The sequence below is a fragment of the Acanthochromis polyacanthus genome, chromosome 8 (genome assembly GCF_021347895.1).
Source record: "Acanthochromis polyacanthus isolate Apoly-LR-REF ecotype Palm Island chromosome 8, KAUST_Apoly_ChrSc, whole genome shotgun sequence".
Classification (NCBI taxonomy): Eukaryota; Metazoa; Chordata; class Actinopteri; family Pomacentridae; genus Acanthochromis; species Acanthochromis polyacanthus.
The window spans coordinates 17,803,912-17,821,793 of record NC_067120.1 but is presented as its reverse complement, the minus strand read 5'-3'; the positions used below and the strand labels follow the sequence as shown (position 1 = coordinate 17,821,793).

Below are 17,882 nucleotides of genomic sequence, written 5' to 3'. Positions count from 1 at the left end.
GGGCAGAAGAAAAGCAGTGTGGGCAGGAGTGGGGAGAAAACCAGCATATGCTGGCAGCGGCGTGTAGAAGAAATTATGTCAAGATGGGTTGACTGCATGGTGTGGTTGGTTGTGGACATGGGATGAAAGACAGTGTGGGTTGAGAAAGTGTCAAGGTTGTTTTAGAGGTAAAAGTACACCCTGCTGAGCTGTACTTGACCATAATGTCTGGGGCTGAAGTGTTTGGTGGGAAGCCTGCGGATAGACCAGATTAAAGCATGGGTCGCAGCGAATTTAAAACTGTATGAGGTGCTCTGTTGGAGAGGTTGGGTTCATAGACACGCCAGGCTGGTTATCTTCTGCCACAGAGCCTATCTCATAGCCTGAGAATTAGCATGATCACACCTCGTAAGTGTGCTACACATCTGCTTGTTATTTTTGATCTCAAGTGCATGTCAGAAGGGGAGAAGTGTTGGGTAGAAAGGGAGGCAGTGTGAGGTACAAACAGCACATCAGAGCAACAGGGTGGGGTTACAGACAGGAAAACTGTTGAGGGCATAGTTTAGGCTGAGGCCGAGGAATCCAAGGGCAAGGTTGGCCACTGTAAAACCCAGAAGAGACAAGATCAGGAATCCACCTCAGCATGACGTCCCTTCATCACAGGATAATCCTCAGACATGAAAAGACGAGCATATCTCCAATCTAAAGGAAATCTCTATTCCCCAGATTCTTTAGCCGTCTAATGCCAAGCTGACACGCCCGTCAGGCATCTGCCCACACTCCTCTGAAAACTATGTGTACCTTAGATAAGCTAGAGGAACAAGGTAATACATATGGATGTTTCTCATGTGTGGAAACCCTATTTTATGACCACTAAGTTTACAAAGTCCAGCGTGAGGGAGATTGTTCGTCAAACAACACCCAACAGCATGTTTTTTTTTTAGAATGAAAGTAGGTCTAACAGATAAAGCAATATAAAAATGATTTGTCGTTCATCCTGTGTTTAGTATGGACAGGAAACAAGGAGATTAACTAGTAATTTAAAATGAACCACTTGCAATGAACCAATGACGTACACTTTTCATGTATCAGTTTGTTTAGTGGTGCATTTCTGCCCGTACGCTGCAGACAGGAGGCATGGGATTGCCTGTTGCTTTTGAGGATTATGGTTTTATTTTCAAAATGAAAATGACAGAAGTCAGTAATCCAGCACAAAGGAAACAAAAGAGACTGTGGATGCCTTTAAAATCATATGACCTCAAAAAATACTGCCAAGCACTTCAAAATGAGACACGTGCTTCCAGGACACGATGAGGTTTCAGCTATCTGAGAAAACTGCAACTGTACAGAAGAGCAGGGTGAACTTTAGCTCACCCAAAACATGTAGGAGCTTAACAGCTGAGTGCTCACCGGCCAGCAATTCACCGCCTCCGTTTCTCAGCCAGTCACAGGCTACTTCGCTGGATCCAAAAATACTCTAAGTGGATTTCATCACAAAGTTTCATTTCCAAAGCTCGCGGCCTATTGCACTAAAAGGGGCAGGAGGTGGAGTGGCCTCATGGAAATGCCTGCTTTGTTTGCGTGTTTTCTCTGCCTTCCTCATATTACCGAGCATGAGCTTGCATTCGGCATTCGGGATTGTTTTGCAGAATCCTGAAAACTAAACATGACCTGAATGAGAAATTTCTCCTCCTCACTTGTCCTGAAAAGAGCATCTGTGATGAAAAAGTGTTGTACGCTTGTCTTCTTCACCCTTGCAGGGAGCAGGAGAAAACATTTATCACCACTCTCCTCTGCGCAGATAAGGTGTCTCTATTTATTCAGAGCAGAGGAGATAAACACTGAATGAAGCATTGTGGGGCACAGAGAGTGTGTGAGTGAGAGAGAGAGAGAGAGAAAGAAGACAGAGATGGTGGAGAAAGGGACAAGGAAGCAGCTTGGTTTTCAATTGCTTGTGTGTCCATGTGAGCAGATGGCATCTATTCCCTGAGCAGTCAGGAGACTGGAGGCTGACCCCCTGCTCTAACCCCCTTCCAACCAGCACTCCTACCACCGGCGGCCGCCTTTCCTGCTTCCACGTGCCCCCTCCAGGCACTAATCCATTCCCACTACGAGACTGCTGGTATAATTTTATTTAATGGGAGTAATCCGCATGAGATGGAGCACCCCGTGTACAGTAGATGTGTCTACAAGGGCTGGAAGAAAGCAAGAGCTGCGAATAAAAGGACGATTTAGGGGTGGAAACAAGGCAGTACAGTGGCGTGTTGAGGGCTGCGCCAGGGACTGTGAGATACAGACTGACAGAACTGCACAGGAGATTCAACAGGGACATGAATAGTGCTTCTGTCTCCTTGTTCTCCACAAGAGAGACACAAGACGGAGGGAGGGGAGGGAGAAAAAAGGAGGAGAAAAAAAAAGAAAAACAAACAGGAGGCATTGCTCACTACCACTTCTGTCCTCTCCGATGCTGATGTACAGCCTAGTGTCCAGAGGTGAGGAACACAGTTCATGTGCCCATTTCTCACTGAAATTGCCTGTGTTCTGGCACAGACTGCTCCTTATGAGGTGACCGGGCAGATGCTGTGGCTCTAGTGCCTCTGAGATAAAATGCATGGCTTAGTGAAGAGCATGTCTTCAGGGCTGTTTTTTTTTCTCCCCCTCCTCTTACGAACAATCAGCTGTTGAGTCTGAGAGGAGCAGAACAAGTTTGCACCCAGACAGTGATCAGTGTAACTACGAAAGGCTGAAATGCATTTCACAAATCGTGCACAAAAACCGAAATTTCGTGCGTAATTTGACATCTTTAAGAAAGCTAACGCGTATTTGCCTGTCGCTGTGGTTCAGAAAGCATGCTGCTAGGATTTTATCGGGACATATGTGGGGAACAGAGCAAACAGTCAGCAACAATAAGTGCAACAGTAACACGTACAGAGCAGCGGTGTTGTGTGAATAGAAGTAACAGCGTTCCTGGATACGGTTTACGCACCCGTGCCGTATCAATAAGGCGTATAATAGCCTATCAAAACTTGGTGCTCGTATTTACCAGGGTCTGAAATCGAAACTACGGTGAAACAGTGAAGCAAATAGTCCCAAATCCCGCTCTGATGGGATACACCAGTTTCCCCGGAACTCACCTTGGAGGAAAAAAGAGCGAAGAGAGGAGTTGCACAAGCGCGAACAGTCCAAACTGACGAAATTCCCACCACGATGTATTCAGAATTTAAAAAAATAACAGAAAGACGTCCGTAAACAAGTTTACATTTTACTCTTCCCCACACGTCCCGGGAGCAGGTTTCAGAAAGGCACTATTCCGTAGAAAAACGGGGTTACTTGGTTGTATCAGTTCCCGTTCACAGGCGACACGGGCAACTCCTCAACAAAAGAGTCTCTGCTTAGAACATCGGGACTTTATCCACGCCCAGGTGCCGAGTCACATGATAGATTCCAGGTGTGCATGTGTCTCCAGAAGCCGCGACTCACTTGGCAGCTACACACCTGTGGGATGCGCGTTCGCCTCCACTGTCATCTGAACGAGCCGGAGGTTGTGTTCGCAGGAAAGAGGAGGAGGAAGGAGGGAAGAAGCGCGCACTGGAGGAGAACCGACGCGACCGGGAACCGAAAGGAAGCAGCCTTTCCCCTCCTTCTGTCTCTCTCTCTCTCTGCACACTGCCGGTGTGGAGGAAACAAGCGGGAAGTAGTGCGAGGAGGGGAGGGGGAAAAACGGGAACAAGTTGTGTCGTCTCTTCGCCGACGCACCGAGATATTTCCGCGGGCGCAGGGAGCGGTGTGGCGGCAGCAGCCCCGCGCTGTGCTTCTCAAAGTGTGGTCCGGATCCAGCAGCAGTCTGTGGGGCGGTTCCAGGTCACTCCAGGCAAACATCATCATATTCACATTCACATGGAAGTGCAGCAAAATAATCCAAATGACAATAGCTAACCATTTTCCTAGACACATGCTTTTACACATTTCATAAATAAATCCCTTTAATCACTTTAAAGGGCCACCGATAAAGTTAATCTACATCATTTTGTTTTTCTTGCTGGTGTTTCGAAATATGCTGCTACCAGAGTCACCCAATGTGCATTTTCCCACCAACAAACAATGTAGAAAAGGCTTAGGTATTAAAAAATTACAGTGACTCAGTTTTTCAGTTCAAGTGTCCCAGTAAAGGGTAGACAGTGACTCAGCACAAACTTTACCAGAAACCTGAAGCAGCTAAATGGAATTCAGCCATTGTGACTGATACTATTCCCTACCTAGTTCAACATGTCTTATAGATGTATAGTTACCTAAATCTGTCTAGTCATGGCTACAAAAAGGATATTTTTTATACAAATGCGCCTAAAATATAGAAATTATATAAATCCCGGGATGTTTAAAGTAAGATTTTTGGAACTGTTAAAGGACCAGTTCACTTAAAAGTCAAAACAGATTGCTCGGTGCAGGTGTTTAGAAATATGCTGACACTAAAATAACCCAATAAAGACTTTCCCACCAACAGACACTGTAGAGAATGGCTCAGTTTTCAGTTCAGGTGTCCAGTAAACCTCGATAGTGAGTCGACATAGACTGTACCACGAACCTGGAGCAGCCAAATGGAAATCAGCCATTGTTAATGTGATTATTCCCATCTCTACTTTCATAGATGTGTAGTTAACTAACTCTTTTTATATTCCTATCCCTCTAAAATATAGAAATTACATAGATCAGGTCTGTTTAAGTAACATTTTTGAAAATGTTAAAGGCCAGTTTACCCAAATGTCAAAACATCTTGATATCTTGCAGGTGGTTTTGAAATATGCTGCCAACAAAATGAACCAGTAGGCATTTTCCCACCAGTAGACAATGAGAAAAGGCTTAAGTATTAGGCATTTACAGTGACTCAGTTTTCCAGCTCAACTGTCTCAGCAAACTATGACAGTGAGTCAGCATGGACTATACGAGGAACCTGGAGCAGTTAATTGGAATTCAGCCATTATTCCACTTCTACTTTCCCTACTCAGGTCAAAATATCTTCTGTAGATGTACAGTTACCTGGTTCTGTGTTTTCCAGATGAATGCCTCTAAGATACCTCCAATAAATGCCATTAATTAGGTATGTTTAGGTTGAATTTTTGGAAACATTAAGGGACTAGTTCACAAGAGCATCACCAAGTCATCCCGTGGTGGCAATCACACACATTGTTTTGTTTTTTCTTGCATGTGGTTTAGGAATATGTTGCTACCAAAATAGCTCAGTAAAGATTTTCCCTCCAACAGATGCTGAAGGAAAGGCGTAATTATTAAACATTTACGATGGTTCAGTTTTTCAGCTCAGGTGTCTTGCAAAGTCGTGACAGTGGGTCAGCCTGAAGTGGCTAAGTGGAATTCAGTCATAATTAATGTCATTATTCCCATCTCTACTTTCCTACTCATTTCAAAATGTCTTGCGTGAAAAAGCCTATGGAGGTTTGAAATAGAGAGGTCAAGAGTACTAATTCTTCCTGCCGCAATTCTACTCCAAACCAGCAAATGTTTGACACCGTAATGCCTTTATTTTATTTTCATTTTCGCAATTTCAAGCAGATAGGAACTTTCCTACCAACAACATACTTGCCCATTTCTCACTGAAATTTGCCTGTACACGGGACAGACAGCTCCTAATGAGTTGACGGCAGATGCTGTGGCTGTAGTGCTCCTGAGATGAAATGCACCGTTTCATGAGAGCATGTCTCCAAGGGTTTTTTTTCTCTACAAACAATCAGCTGTTGAGTGTGAGGAGAAGAACAAGTTTGCATGTAGACAGTCATTAATACGGGTAACAGGAAGGTCTAGTACAACACTGTAGCAGAGGTATAGGTGTTAACATTAACAGTGGCTCAACTGTTTTTAATTCACGGACAACACCAGGACCCTGACACTGAAGCAGCTTAATTTTTTCAGCCATTATTATTGTTATTATACTCACCTGTGCTTCCTCTACTCATGTCAACTTGTAGAGGTGCAGGATTTATGAAACAGTGAGATCAGGAGGTGAAATTCTTATTGCCGCAACGCTACCACAAACCAAAAAAATCTTTAAACTATAATATCTTTATTTTACTTCACTTTTGTCTTAAAATAGACAATTTGAAGACTTCGTACAAAGTGCCATTGTGTGTAACTGTGGAGTATAACCGTCTCCTCAGTTTGTTTCTCCAGCTTCCAAGAAGCAATATTGAGGACAATGACCTCAAGCATCTGAGCAGCCACAGCCATTTCACTGCAAGCTGTTCACAACATTTAAAAGTCCCTCCACAGTTATCGATTAAACCCCTAAAAAGCTCATCTCCGTGTATCAAAGTTATTTGTTTAGAGGCTTTTCCTTGAAAATAAGCCTGTTCTGGTTTAAAATGGTTTAGAGTAACTCTATGCCGTCGCTTCCTCGAGAATGCGAAGCTCGATCAAGTCCCTGCTTGTATTTACATCCACTCTGGCTCAGTACTGCAGCTCAAGCACACCAGCTCACTAGAATTCTGCATGTATGTAATCCGTCCATGTATGAAATCTGCATCCACTTGCTGTGTTTATGATTCCAGCATATATAAAAATGCCACATGACAAGGTAAAAAACTTGATTTTTTTACTCCCAAAGGAGGTCTTTGGGGGTCATCTGAAAACACATCCTGTCTTATGTGTCTCTCCAGAAACATATTTGCTCCAGAAAATCAACAGACATCACTGTGGACAGCTCCTGCCATATATTGCATTGGACAGATATACACCAGCTCCCAGTGAAAGCTGTTGACAGGCTGGTCTGTTAATTTCCCAGAGAGAGATGCACTAATGTTGAGTTCCTATTTGTTGAGCATCACCCAGCAAGTTTCCATTCATGTTGCTCTGGGATGGCAGCAGAAGCCTCAGCGTTAGCTAAGTTTAAACTGAACTGACAGTAATTGTAAATTAGCTGTCACTATAAACTCTACGTGCAGCACATCTATTATATTTTAAGTGACTGAGTGTAATGATGTTAATTGCGCTTTCCCTTTTAAATAAACAACAAAACATAAATAAACCATTGGTATTCCACACAAATGAAAACAGATTAATGTGGAAAGGGAATCTGGGGATACTGCTAGGTATAAATATATTTTCCAAAGCAGCCACTCCTCCTTTATTTATATTTCACCGAGCCCCATTTGCCTATGTCCTTACAAGAGCCGTATTAGTAGTCATTATGACACAAATTATTGGTGTGCTCGCTCTACCTTGAGCTGTTGAATCGTTAATCACGAGATGTATAATTTTTTAGCTCTTAAATCTAGCTAAGTTTCAGAAAGTGCAACAATCTTTCATTGCCCCGTGAATATGTAACAACCTCTAAATCGACCATATGTCTCGGTCTCTTTTAGTCTGAACTTCACAGAATCTTGACACATTCAGGCAGCGAGGGGCTTAAAGTAGCATTGATTTCAGATATGGGACATATGTGTTTAAGTACTGCTCAAGCTTGATTGGCTCTATCGTCACCCAAGAGGCTTTACAAATAACTTCTCTTTCTCTTCCAGCCTGCTATCACATAACACTGCAATTTGGCACACTGAGTTTTGTGACTCCATGTCATGCCTTGTTGTGTGGCCGGGTGTCAGTTTTGTGAGTGATTTATGGGCATGTAAATGAGGCTGTCTGTTGAATGAGGGAGATGTGCTGCCTTTGCCCAACGGGCCCCGGAGCAAAGATTGGAGACTGCGTGGGTTGTGAGTCAGTCCCTAACTGCTGACACAGGCACAGCGCTGGCAGAGATTCACAGAGCAAGATGGGGAGATGGCCTTCACAGGTCCTCACATTGACTGATGAGATCAAGAAGAAAGTAGGCCAAGCCAGACAAGTGTCAGGCAAACACACACCCAGAGATAGAGTGAGAGAGACAAACACTCCCCAATCACACATAGAACTGGGAGAGTGGAAAGTGGCGAGGTAGAGCCGGGTTGTTGTGGGTCTGAGTTCAATATGTCCAAATCGGTTTGTCTAAAGAGTAATGAGGCTGCTGAGTCTTCGAACATGCCAGCCCAGGGGAACTTGGTTGTAAGGGAAGGCTAAGTCAAGGCTCTCTAAATTCACTAAAGTGGAGTAGAAGTTCACTTTGTTCTACTAGATAGGCTGACTGTGATGACATTTTGATCAATGCGCCTATACCTTCCTGCAGCTTGCCTTTATGTTGCTTGAATAGTGATGATCTGTTATCATGCTGGTGTCAAACACTACCATTTGTCATGCAGAGTCCCTTAGCTGGTCTGGCCTGTAAAGCGTTTGGCTATCAACATATTATACAACCTAATTTATGATGCCGTATTTCACTTGTCCATAATGATGTAGTGGTCATATCACATTCAAGGTTCATAGTTCAGCCTGTCTGCCATGTGGACAGATTGCCCTCTGTTGGCTGCAGCTTGTACTGTCTCATAAGCTCATTAACAAACGGGAGTGTAACATTTTAAGTCCTCCCTAGTTAGCTTCTTGAAGTAGAATATAAATATTTCAGTGGTTTAAACTGTAATTGTATAGCTTTTTTAATGTGCATATTTGTCAGTGTAATGTAGTATACTGTCAGTTATAGCTTTCCTTAACATCCTATTACAACTGTGTTTCACTGTATGGCCATTTATTCTCTGTTTATACATCAGGGTCCAATTAGGGGAAATTAAATTACACACGCACACACACATGCAGAGACACATTTGTATGAGCTCAACTCTTTCCTTAACTCAAGCCTACTTCCAGCCTTTTTCCCAAAACCCTCAAACAGCTCTTAGATGCATAAGTGGGTCAAAAATGAACCAGTGAGGTTGTTCTCTTGCAATATCTTTGTAATGAAAAGTTTTTAGTATTTCATTTTCAAGCTATTCCTCAAAAAACATGATTTTGATATCCTTCATTTATATGTTTAAGTTACCTTTTATGCTTTTGAAGGAATTGTAATATTTGTATTACTAACCCAAGCTCTTTATCAGTGATAATATCACACAAGAGGTGATGCAATGCACAAACTTGGAGGGATTGAGAGGAGCAACGGATAAAGAAAAAGTGTGAAAAAATGTCAACAAAATGGTTGTTGACATTCTTCTATTGCTGTTCTGTGTAATATTCCTCTTTTTCAATGATCAAAATGTTCAAAATGTGTTACAAAGTGAAAAATAAACAGATTTCAAACATGAATTCATTATTAGGTGGACAAAAATATAATACAAACAAATAATGCAAATTATAAAAACACAATGATTCTCATACGGGTCATTTTTGACCCACTAAATGGTAGAGTGTAAGGTCCAGTCACTGGTGTATTTAAGGGTTAAATGGGCGTAAAAATATGAGGACAGTCCAAAATGTCCTCAGCTTCATGGTCACGTAGACACTCATTTGTACATATAGAAAATACAATCTGCAATCCAGGTCAATGCTAATTAACAAGAGGTTGATTATTAACAAACATTTCCTTTTTATTGCACTGCATCTCCACCCTGTGTAGCACCTTGTGTTTGACCCTGTTCTCACATTTATGTTTCACTTGGCAGATCTGATACAATTCACATGTGTTTTATCTGGATTTTTTTCTTTGTGATTACAGCAAATAATTTGCATTTAGCAAGTCTTGGTTAATCATATGGGTATGCTGCTTTTTTCACTCATACAGATGGTGTAATTATTGTGAATTTATGCCCCACTAGGAAACATTGGACTTGCACAGAGGATGCTCTGTTAATTACATACCATTGGGTAAATAATATATGTCACTTGACCTTGGCTTACATACAGAAATGCACTACGGTATTCATTTTTAATAGAGGAGGTTGAATGAGTTGCTGACGGTGCTGTGTTTATGCCGCCATTCACCAGTTCAGTAAAGAATCAGGTAAATCTTACTCTACGCACTCTCATGACTACGCCCTTGCTATGTAACTGTATTGTCAGTATGTATCGGTCTTGTCATTTCTTGTATCACCAGGTGAAGGTTGCCACATATACGGCGGTGGCAGAGACAACAGATGGAGCAGTTCACAGACACAGGAACTTGTCATGGTGGTAAATGATAAAGGCGTGAAGAAAGACTCAACGGGGAGATAGGGGAAGGTTATTTAAAGCGTAGGCAACACTCTGAAATGAATGGCTTCCTGACCTAGCAAAGTGCACCTCCAGCTGTCAATATGACTTATAAGTAATCATGCAGGGAGGGTTGAGATGTGTGAGTAACCGTGCTACGCTTACTGTATGCAGACCTCACTTCCTTCACAAAGGCATGTGCGACAGAGAGACATCAGGTTTGGCATGAAACGGACAGACAGGCTTATGGTGCTGTTCTGACTCAGTCTGGGAATAGCCACAAGCTGGGAATAGCAGGGTGGCAGCAGTGTGTGGGTTGGTGTGAACAGTCTGCAAGATTGTGTCTGCAATGTGTGTCAGAGAGAAAGACAGAGAAAATATCTGAATTAGGAGATTGAATTACAAAAATACCACTTGAGTATAAAGTATATCACAGATATGTACAATAAATATGTAGACATATGGTGTATAAATGTACTGCTGCTTTGTGCCACCGAAAGTAAAATACTGAATATGTGGCTCTGACCTTGAAGTTTAGGTGGAAACTAAAAGGAGCCATGAGCGACATTTGTCTTCTCTTATCAGATGTCCCTTTATGCTGCCTGAGCTGTCATCTTACCCAAGAAAAATGTCATTGTTTTCCTCTCTCTGCTCATAACACAATCTAATCACAGTTTGCCCAGCTCATCCTGTATTGTCCAGGTGGCCCCAGTCTGAGGGAACAGAGGGACTTTCAGCATCAATAAATGTCTTTAACCAGGCTGATGTGATGTAGACCAGATTACACAAAGGCCCCTGTACGTCCAGCTGCACTCAGGCTGAGGGAAACAAATGCACAAACACTCCTGCTTGCATGCACACACTCTTAAAAGCATGTGTCATCCACGTCCTATTGAGTCACTAATCAGAAACTGAAAGAGGCTGTGTGTCCTTGCAAAGGTCTGTAAATGTGTGATTACAGGGCGAAAGCTGCATCAGCCATGTTGGCACACACACGGGCTATGGATTTAACTGACAAACTTTCATTTCCACAGTCTTGCTGAAACTACTAAGAGGTGCTGTACTGCATATAAGATAGGTTAGATCATGACCTGAGTATGATATTGTTTTCCCCCCTTTCTTATATGAGCTCTGTGATTGATGGTTCAGGGGAAATTAGCTCTTGGCATATTGAAGACTGGGGGCTGTCCACTGAGCCCCTTTTGGATGTCATGGTATTATGTAGGCTGCCCAGCAGTCTGTGCTGAATGACCGAAACAGCTAAGCCATCTGTTACACTCTATTTTCATCACTCTGTCTAGCAGCAGGGAAGGCCACGGTCCAGAGAGACTTTCAGCGACTCTCACAGTCCTGTTTGTTCAACAGGTCAAGTTTAAGCCTTGCAAGTGAGGAACCACCTCACCAGATCTCATTTCTGCCATGGCCTGGTGATTATAAAACCCACGCATCACTTGACCAGGCAGAACCGGTGATAAAAAGGAATATACTAATACACAAAAGTAATCAGGTGCCTCAGAGAATTAGAAGAGATTATTACTGTCACAGTTGTTAAATGACCATAAACCAATGTGTCCTCAAATTCGCATTAAGCCAGGTTAAAAGGATCATCTTGTGAATTGAACTTTGTCCGTGTAGTGTGTTCCTTGGGATGAGAAGAGAGAAATTTGAGCTTTCCAGGTGAGGATGAAACAGAGGCTGGCAGGATTCATTTGAGATTACTTGGTGCAAACATGGTGTAATCCCCTTATCTGCGTACTTACCTGTCCCTGACAGTGATCCAAGCCTACCTCTATGAGCCTCATTGGCCTGACATTCTGGCAGGAGCAAATCCCTGTCTAATGTGTCAGCCCAGGCAGCTTTAACACCTGGCACGCCAATGCTTATCTGCTGAGCACCCAAAAGCACCTGCATTATCCCACTGAAGCTTCACAACAAGTGAAAACGCTTCTAATATCCACACGGTGAAATTACAGTTTGTGTTATATGCACAGTCTGCAAGTGCATACCGTTACTAAGGGCTTACAGCCTGACCAAAACACATTGTACAGTAAGAGACAAGCCTCATTTTAGTGTCCTTACCCTGGGTGGCTGACTGGGAGAGGATTTTAAATCTCTCCTATTATTTTTTAATTAATGAATGCCATTGCAGACTCATTGTATCCCTCTTCAACTCAGAGGCTTAGTAGTTAATCCATACAGATCCACACCGGTGACCAGATATGCCCAAGAATTTACGGTCTTTGTCCCCAAGCCTGTGCTTTGCAAAGAGAAGTTTTTGCATCCCTTTTGTGCAGAACTGTGCTTATTAATCTGGTCAGGATTCTGTGCTGACTTTGTCCTATTTATGTTCTCTAAACACACACAACTTTTAGAGAACGGTTATATATTAAAATGAGGGGACAGGGAGCAATTTTATGAATTTTAACAGGTGAATGGCTAAATAATTCCTAAAGAACAGTCACAGCTGCTGACAATAATGCAGCTTGCCTGTTTAGAACCTTTTTCAGGGATATTAAATATTCAAAGCCATGTGCTTCCAGAGCTGACAGTCTAAAATCGTCTCTGGCCCAGTGGAAAATTAATGGGCTTGGACTTGAAATTTGTTTTGGGCAATACTATGAGAGGTAATCCATTACATACACGCATAGTTAAAATAGGGAAACTACAAGCTGTTTAATCAATTTCCTGTCTGTCCATTTTTCACTCCAGGCTAACATCACCAGAGAGCGCAGCAACTTGTAACAGGTGCGGATTGACCAGGTGGAAATTACTTCATCCTCTGTGCCCCATTTGGATTTATTTATTTGTGTTTGGAACATGACACTTGGAACATTTCTCAAGATTTTCCTCCTGAAAGTTTTTCGAGCAGAAGTGAGCAGGTGAGAAAAGTTTTCCTTCCCATTAGCTTAACAATTGTGTAAAAAAGGACGTCAGTTGGGACAAGCTTGTGTTTTCACGTTATAACATCAGTACATGCTCGAATGCATTCAACTAAAGTGGTGCATTCGCTGTATCATCAACTCTTGTGATAATTTTAATCGTGTCCAGATGGTGATAAATCGTGTTCAGCCATCTAGGTGCCATTACCTTAATCATGCTAATGGATTCCGGTATGTCAACATTATGTACCATTACAAGCTAAATACTTGCTAACGTTATCTTTGGTGCTTCGCAAGCATAGCGTAGGCATTTTGTACAACATTATATGGTTGTAAGTGGGTTATTATTACACTTTTGTTACTTTCCAAATTTGGGGCCTTCTCAGCAAACCAGAACAAGTTTAGCCTCGCCTGCACTGACATCTGGTGGAGGCTCGGTAGCATAGTCATGTCCAACCCCAGTGAACAGGAAGTAGTCTTCCGGGACGTTTGAAGTGTTTAGTTGCTCTTTTTCGAATTGAAATTTTGAGATTTTTTTAAAAAAAAATCCTATTTATTAATGTAAGACAAGCGCATTAATTTTCATGCTGTAACACTGTGATATTAAGTTTCCCATATGGAAACGTAAACTCTCCTTTACGGGAATTCGCAATTCAGTCAAATGAGCCACCGTAGACTACCGACTCTCACAATACGACTTTATTACATGTGTGAATTTAATATTAGGTGGCTCATTGACTGCTTTGCTTAATCTTCGTACAATATGATACAAACATACGCCTTAAAAAGAAATAAATCAGAGGTGGGACGGATATAACGAAAGACTATGGAAGATCCCATGATGCTTTGCGTCACGGCGACACTTTAAAATACGTTTAAACTTAAAAATGAGCAAATTTTAGCAATCAGCGACGTAGACTGAATATAGATTTTAGATTGTGCTTTCAAGTCCGTATAGTTTATCTTCAGCTGATAAAGATGTACCATTACTGAGGATTGTATGTAGCGGAATGACATCCCCCGCCCTCACTGACTACAAATCAGCTTTGCGCAGTGGCAGTATCGTAGCCTATGAGGTTTATCCGAGGCGCGATTATTGCTAGTTGAAAACTTTACCCAATACCCCGCCTTGACGACTTGAAAAAGTCGGCAATGGCAATTTTTGACGGTCTCTAAGGAGACTGATATTCATGTTAAAAGTAAAATAAGTAATTACAGCTCTAGTTTTTGCGTGCATGCCTTGCTACCATAATGTAATGTGACGCGAGTTAAGCAAAACGGATAGTTTGTTTTCGTCAGGAACAGCGAGTGTCTACATGTCTATGCTACAGTAATATTTGAGTGCTCTTATAACAAGTATATTTACAGAATTATCTGTTTTATATCGTGTTTAATTTGTAGCAGCTGATTTCAAATGCTGATGAGGTTACAGTGATCTGAGTGTAGCCTGACTGCTTTCCTTTACAGTCATTCTGCAGTGGTAAACCCGAGCAGAGGGGTATGTACAGATTAGAGACTCCCTCACAGTATGTGTTAGTAATCATTCTTTCGCAGTGGCAGTATCATAACCTATGAGGTTTATCCGAGGTTGCTGGTTGAAAACTTTAACCCAATACCCGCCTTAATGACTCGAAATAGTCAGCGACGGCAATTTTTGATAGTCTCTAATGTGAAAGTAAAGAGCGTCATGCTATTGTTGTAGTTAAAAATGTACGGTGGCCGGCGAATAGTCTTCGTTGCTTGTGTATTGGAGTGCAACAGTATTTCAGTCCGTTAGTGTGTCGTTTTAACATAAACGGGACTGCTTTAGTTTTGTCTGCATGATCCATTGCAGTGTTTTGACAAATTATATTTTTTATTCACGTCAAGTAATTTTTGTATTTCTTTCTCTACATATTTTCCTCATTTTCTGTTTAGTTGCATGTTTTAAATGGCCCGGTCAAAACTATTTTGTCTACCTCTGTGAGCTTAGGGGATATTAAACGGAGACGCACAGGTTGAACGTCACTTCCGGGTATACGTTCTTAACTTCTTTGCGTCTTTATTTAATGCTTCTTTGTGTCTTTGCTTATCGTTGTGGGTGAGTTTAGTGTTGGATTGTTTGTCTCTGCCTAAATGCATATTGATTACGAGTTACAACATGATTGTTCCACAAAATTACATCAATCGATCTAATTTTCATATAGCAACTGTATGGAAATGGCATTATAGTTTAAGATGTATCTGAGCTTTTTATTATCGATCTTTCTTTTTTTGCGTGACTGTGGTTATGTGAACTTCATCAATAGGGATTCAGTTGGATATATTTCGACGTGATTTTAGCGTGTTATTGATGACCAGTTAAAACCCTGACAGAGAAGAGTGCTGCTCGGAGAGACTCCCCTGTTGTGTCACATGTATTGTTATCCTTGCTCAGTGGCAGTATCGTAGCCTATGAGGTTTATCCGAGGCGCGATTATTGCTGGTTGAAAACTTTAACCCAATACCCGCCTTGACGACTTGAAATACAGTCGGCAATGGCAATTTTTGACAGTCTCTACAGAACTGATGTACTTGTAAAATGAAAGAATAAGAAACAAATACAGCGGTTACACTCTAAATTTTATCACATTCTCATCATCTGCAGTTTCTGTTAAAAACTGAGTCACAAGTAATGTTCACATTCAAGAAACAAGTGTGTTTACAGTTTTTGGCATTTTCTTCCAGCAGTTGATCCATTTTTCATGAAATTACGTTGTATTCTATTGAGATATCTATACATCTGTTGTAGACATTGCCTTGTTTACTTTTTTTTTAAATCATTTGAAATATAGTTAGCAATGACAATTCTTGATGCTCTCTACAGAGACTGATAAATTGTATAAAGAAGAGATGCTTATAGTAAAAACATTAAAAGCTTTTAAACAAATGTGCTGCAATGTGTGTTCGTGACTTCAAAATTAGAATTCTCCATCAGTGGTGCTATTGAGGTCTAGACAAGCCTGGGGCTGTACTACAGTCTGATAACTGCACTATTTTCAAGTTTTTTCAGAGTAAAATAAATGTAAAATGTGAGACTGCTCTCTGCAAAGTAAGGTCACCCCACTTTGTTTTATGCTTAGTCCATGTTCTACGTAGAGATCACAGTGAGAGCAGGCAGCAAGATCAGAGTTTCTCAAACTTTGTGTCTCAGAATTAGTCTCATTGAAACGGTTTACACTGGCAGAATCAAATGTAAAGTTATGACTTGTTTTCATAAATGGAATGTAACAGTAATTTGAGTGACCAACTCCCTAAATGGTCAAGTCTTAAATAGTTGTTTTATACATTATTCCTCATTTTTTGTTTAAAAAGAAAAAAGAAGAAGGCCATTTTACCAAAAAAACACAGAGCTAGGTCTGAAACTATTTCTTGAAGAGTGTGCCATCAGATGCCCAGGCCAAACAACACCAATGTGTGACAGTGAGTGAAGTAATTATTCAGAATCAAGTGGTGTTAATCTGGCCTAGTCCTCATTGAATGAAGTCTGATAACTGCCTGATTGCTGAGCTTTCATCTTTTTGTCTCATCCAGCCTAGCCTCACCCTGTCTTTGTCTATGACCTGAGTGTAGCCTGACTGCTTTCCTTTACAGTCATTCGCCAGTGGTGAACCCTAGCAGAGGGGTATGTACACGATTAGAGACTCCCTCACAGTATTGGTAGTGGTCATTCCTTTCGGCAGTGGCAGTATCATAACCTATGAGGTTTTTCTGAGGTGTGATTATTGCCTGGTTGAAAACTTTAACCCAATGCCTGCCTTGATGACTTGAAATATAGTCAGCAATGGCAATTTTTTGATAGTCTCTGTGGAGACTGATACATTGTAAAGAAAACTTATCTAATTAGTCTCCCTGTATGACGGGTTTGAAGCACAGAAGGACTCAATAGAATTACATGTTAATGGCATGAGTAAGATTCTCAATCAATAGTGTTGTCAAGGTCTTGATAAATCATGGCCTGTATTAAATTTTGATAACTGTGCAGGTTTTAGAGTAATTAAGGTTAAAATGAAAATAAAATATCAGATGTGCTTTCTTTTATAGTCAGGACATGTTCCATTACAGCCAGAGCAGGCAGCAAGACCAGTGGTCTGTGTAGTGTGTGTCTTGGAATTAGTCTTATTTAAATGATCTACACTGATAGAATCAAATGTAAAGGTGTATATTGGAAATACTTTTTTTCAGTAATTGAATGTAACAATAATTTGAGTGACAAAACCTTTTCAAGTCTTGAAAAGTTGTTTTATGCATTATTCCTTCCTTTGTGTAAAAAAAAAAAAAAAAAAAAAATGGCAAAAGAAATAACAAATAAAGATTTAGGCCTGAGGGGTATATTCTCACATGCCCAGGCAAACAAACACCACTATGAGTGTGAAGTAGATATTCAAATCAAGTGGTGTTATCTGGCCTCCTTCTCAGGATGAAGTCTGATAACTGCCTGATTGCTGAGCTTTCATTGTTCGTTCTCATCCAGCCAAGGCCACACCCTGTCTTTGTCTATGACCTGAGTGTAGCCTGACTGCTTTCCTTTACAGTCTTCTGCAGTGTTAAACCCTAGCAGAGGGGTATGTACAGATGAGAGACTCCCTCACAGTACTTGGGTATTAGTCATCCTTTCGCAGTGGCAGTATCATAACCTATGAGGTTTGTCTGAGGTGTGATTATTGCTGGTTGAAAACTTTAACCCAATACCCGCCTTGATGACTTGAAATATAGTCAACAATGGGCAATTTTTGATGGTCTCTACGGAGACTGCTAACCTTGTAAACAGAAAAATACATAACAAACAAGCAGTTACATTATACTTGTTGGCACATTGTCAGTATCTACAACTTGTGATAGGCTGATCTATTGACAATGAAATAAATGTCAAGTCATATTATCTTCTACAAATAATGTTTGCAGTTTCTTGAGTTTTCTTCCAGCATTTGATCCATTTTCATGAAATTA

At 41.2% G+C, this 17,882-nt stretch overlaps 1 protein-coding gene, 4 non-coding genes and 1 pseudogene across 7 annotated transcripts in view; 5 read left to right on the top strand and 1 right to left on the bottom strand.

Moving 5' to 3' along the window:
• The window catches only part of plxnb2b (plexin b2b), a 122,020-nt gene extending 118,212 nt beyond the window's left edge, over positions 1-3,808 (bottom strand). For 2 of the 3 annotated variants that reach the window (XM_051951951.1, XM_051951953.1), the window contains exon 1: positions 3,114-3,808. The gene's annotated coding sequence lies outside the window, so the exon portion shown is untranslated. The remainder of the gene's footprint in view (positions 1-3,113) is intronic. The other variant, XM_022215954.2, reaches the window with a different exon arrangement.
• Positions 3,809-13,956: 10,148 nt separating this feature from the next.
• LOC127535280 (U4 spliceosomal RNA) lies at positions 13,957-14,095 on the top strand. Its single transcript, XR_007944129.1, has one exon. It is a non-coding gene; the product is annotated as a U4 spliceosomal RNA (small nuclear RNA).
• Positions 14,096-14,456: 361 nt separating this feature from the next.
• Positions 14,457-14,587, top strand: LOC127535285 (uncharacterized; annotated as a pseudogene).
• A 731-nt stretch (positions 14,588-15,318) lies between these two features.
• LOC127535274 (U4 spliceosomal RNA) lies at positions 15,319-15,457 on the top strand. The gene has a single exon (XR_007944123.1). It is a non-coding gene; the product is annotated as a U4 spliceosomal RNA (small nuclear RNA).
• A 1,146-nt stretch (positions 15,458-16,603) lies between these two features.
• Positions 16,604-16,746, top strand: LOC127535284 (U4 spliceosomal RNA). The gene has a single exon (XR_007944133.1). It is a non-coding gene; the product is annotated as a U4 spliceosomal RNA (small nuclear RNA).
• Positions 16,747-17,542: 796 nt separating this feature from the next.
• Positions 17,543-17,684, top strand: LOC127535279 (U4 spliceosomal RNA). Its single transcript, XR_007944128.1, has one exon. It is a non-coding gene; the product is annotated as a U4 spliceosomal RNA (small nuclear RNA).
• Positions 17,685-17,882: the final 198 nt, after the last annotated feature.